The sequence below is a fragment of the Humulus lupulus genome, chromosome 2 (genome assembly GCF_963169125.1).
Source record: "Humulus lupulus chromosome 2, drHumLupu1.1, whole genome shotgun sequence".
Classification (NCBI taxonomy): domain Eukaryota; kingdom Viridiplantae; phylum Streptophyta; class Magnoliopsida; order Rosales; family Cannabaceae; genus Humulus; species Humulus lupulus.
In genome coordinates this window covers 269,919,560-269,923,516 of record NC_084794.1, presented here as the reverse complement: position 1 = coordinate 269,923,516, position 3,957 = coordinate 269,919,560, and the positions used below count along the sequence as shown (strand labels likewise).

At 36.7% G+C, this 3,957-nt stretch overlaps 1 non-coding gene across 1 annotated transcript; it reads left to right on the top strand.

Moving 5' to 3' along the window:
* The first annotated feature begins 495 nt into the window (after positions 1–495).
* LOC133820236 (small nucleolar RNA R71) lies at positions 496–602 on the top strand. Its single transcript, XR_009886661.1, has one exon. It is a non-coding gene; the product is annotated as a small nucleolar RNA R71 (small nucleolar RNA).
* The last annotated feature ends 3,355 nt before the right edge of the window (positions 603–3,957 follow it).

The window sequence follows — 3,957 nt, the reverse complement described above, 5'->3', positions numbered from 1 at the left end:
TAAGGTTGGAGAGTGTTTTGGTTGTTAGACCAGGAAAAATTTTGGTGGTTCTTTCAAGCTGGGGTGTAGGTCATGGAATGGGGATTATTAGGCTGTCTTTGGTAATTTCCTATTGCTTGGACTTCTTCCATGGGCATGTTATTCATATCTATAGCAGGGCATTGGGTGGGTTGATGGGTTGTACCACACACTTCACAAAGGTTTTGAACTTGCATAGCTTGAGATGGGAGTGTAGTCTTTTGTAATTGCTTCGTCAAGGCTGCTACTTGAGCTGTAAGCATGGATATAGCATCCAATTCCATCATTCCAGCTTCCTTCTTTGATTGTCCCCTTTCAGTTGGCCATTGATAATTATTCATTTCCATCTCCTCTAATAGCTCATATGCCTCATTAGCACTTTTACTCATAAAGGCACCTCCCGATGCAGCTTCTATAATTGTTCTAGTCGTCCCATTCAACCCATTATAAAAATTATGCACCAACATCAACTTTTCTATTCCATGGTGTGGACACTTCCTTAACAACTCCTTAAAGCGCTCCCAAGAATCATACAGTGACTCTCCATCAAACTGATAAAAATTATTAATCTCTCCCCTTAACTTTGCAGCCTTCGCTGGAGGAAGAATTTGGCAAGGAATTTCTGAGCTAACTCCTCCCACGTAGTGATAGAATTTTCCTGTAAAGATATTAACCAACTCTTCGCCCTATCCCTCAGTGAAAAGGGGAATAACCTCAGTCTTATAACATCATCACTTACCCCATTCATCTTGAACGTTGCACATAACTCTAGAAAATTAGCTATGTGTAAATTGGGGTCCTCCGTTGGCATACCTCCAAACTGAATCGTTGACTGAACCATCTGAAGGATGGTTGGCTTAATCTCAAAATTGTTGGCAGCAATGGTTGGAGGTCTAATGCATGAATGCACTCCTGTAACAGTAGGAAGTACATAATCTCTTAATGTCCGTGCTCCTTGCTCCCTTGGAATTTCTGCAGCCCCTTGACCATTATTAGCACCATTTCCCAAATTGTCAGCCATGGTAAATTCCAATTTCCTTTTTATTTTCCGGTTCTGTCTACACGTTCTTTCAATTTCCCGATCTATTGGTATAATCTGTTTTTGTCTATTGCTTCACATATACCAACAAGTCCTGAAACACAAAAGAACTTTGATCCGAATAAATGTTAAAAAAAACAAATCAAATTAGAACAAAAATTAACTTATTGATATTAATAAAAACAGTCCCCGGCAACGGCGCCAAAAACTTGATCTCTAAAAATTAACACGCAAATATACATGATCAAATCAAGTAATATATGATAAGTAAAGTGTCCATCCCATGAAGACTGATATTAATTACCAATAATAAACCTCTAATTCTAATTGATTTAAATAATAATTTCAGAATTATAAATAAAATAAGTATTACTAAAAATTAAGAAAACTATTAAGCACTTAGAAAAATGCAGAGATAAAATTTGATTTAATTCAATGGATGCAAAAGTTAGGGCTTTAGCTTCATCAACCATCCACTTATGATTTCTAACCAATTTTCAATATTTCTTAATTCTATTGTGATAGCAGATTACAATTATATATTATAATCTTGCTAGGATCTATAATTCTCTACAATATATTATTTCCTACATCTCTGTGGTAAATCAATATATTGCATGCTTTAAACATATAATCCCTTAACTACACAATTCATAGAAGTACTTTCGTCTAATATAAAATTGTGATTATTCACCTATAGCATAATTAGCCATCTCTTTTCAGAGCATAGGTTAAAATCATATAAACATGTAAATGATGATCAAACATTCACAAGCATTAAGCATGAGATAAATAATCCACAGCAGAAGAAAGAAATTCAGGAAAATTTCATTAAGAAATCAAAAGCTTCAAGAAGAATCCACTAACACCCTAATAATAAGATTAGTTCAAAGCCAACATAATGGAATCAATCAAATCAAATATACACATAAACTCCAGAAAAGAGAATACAGAAGAAAGTAAGAAATCAAACTCTAGGTCTTCAATGTTCTCCCAAGTCTCTAATAAGTTCTCCACATAAAAAAATCAATGAACCCCTAATTAACTCTTAAAAACCTATTTAAATCGAAACCCTAAAAATATTTAACATTTTTGCCCTTCTGATAGCCACGTATAAACACACGCGCCGCAGCCCTGGCATTCAAGCGCCGCGGCGCGCCTCTTTGGATTTGCGCAGCCTGCTCTCTGTTTTCAGCGAGTGCCGCAGCCCTTCCCACATGCGCCGCAGCCCTTCAAAACTCTAGAAAAATGGCCTTCTCTTCTTTTTCCTTGTGTTGCAGCTCTTCATTCAAGCGCCGCAGCCCCTCGCATTTCCCCAAAAACTTGTTCCAAAACTCCAAAACGAGCAATTATCTCTACAAATGAATCCTCAACTTTCTTCTTGTCAACTTTTAGCATAAATTTCCCAAATTGAGCTGATTTTCCAGTCATTTTTCAAACTTCACGTTTCCTTCTCCTATTTCCTGCAAACATACCAAAACAAGCGTAATACCGCATAACACTCCACCAAAATGACTCAAACTTACCCTAAACACATGTTAAAAACTATGCTAAAAACGAACTCATCATTTAACTTGAAACATTATAAGTCTTTTTAGACTTAAAAAGTTTATAAGTTTTTTGTGAATAGTAAAGTCACTCTGATGTATGCCTTATATTTTCGCATGAGTACTTAGTTTTCTAACTTAGAAATTCTAGGCATTTTATAAGTCCATACTAAGTATACTTTCTCACACTCTTATTGCTCTAACATTTTATGAGCATAATATTTATTGTCACACGAATATTTGCTTCTAACTTGAAATTTTGAAAAATTCCAAATTACTTAAGCTTTGTCAAACAAGTTAGCTTAATGGCCTTTTTTGACTTCAAAATTTTACAAGTCAGCCTAAAAACAAATATGCTTACTCGTGCTCTTATTGCTTGTGTTAAATTATATACCAGCATACCCCATGTGCCCCTCAATCAATCGAGGGTTGAAAGATCCTGGTCACTTGCTACTTGACCGAATCTTTTCGAGTAGTTAATTGCTCGTGAAACACATAGAATATATTGAAAATATTCGAGCAATTGAACCCTGCTTGAATGAAATGACCAGTTGAACACTGTCCGATTTTACCGACCAGTTGAACACTGTTCGAATAATTAACACTCATGCACATTTGTAGCAAGAATCGACCACGCTGCACGTAGTCTCTTTTATTACTCGTAAATTAAAAAGGACAAAATGTGTCTAATAACGAGTCTTAATAAAAAATTGTTCAAAAATAGATGACTGGTCAGCAAATAACCAGCTCATAAACCAAATTTAAATAATAAGTTAAACAACTAGAAATTAAACTACCACTCTGAAAGCAGTATTTAGAAATAATATATTCACAGACGCTCGCCGTTCCAGTGGCTTCTGATCCTAGCACTCCCGCTCATGTCGAAGTGTCTCGGCATACCTCTCCCTTGCTTTGTTGCTATCCTCAGCCAAGTGTGGACCTCCACATATAGTGTCTAAGGTAAACACCACAGGTCTGAGCTGCAAGGGTGGAGATCTTTGTCGTTTGAACCCAGGATTGCTGCTGCCTCTTTCTCCTTGGGGTGTCTCTACCAGGTATTTCCTCAACTTTCCCGACCGGAGAGAAAACTCTAGCTCGTCCTTAAGGTGATTGCATTCATTCATGTCGTGACCATAATCTCCAAGGAAACGAAAAGACTTATTCATATCTCTCTTCCTCATATCTTTCCTGATGGGTGGAGGTTTCTTGTAAGGAACCTCTTCATGACTAGCAAGATATATTTCCGCTCGGTTGGTCGAAAGAGTGGTGTAATTAGTGAACTGAGGCTCATACTTGGTTGGCTTTTCGTTTGAACTCAACTTTTCTTTCTTTTCCTCATGGTGGTCAAACCCG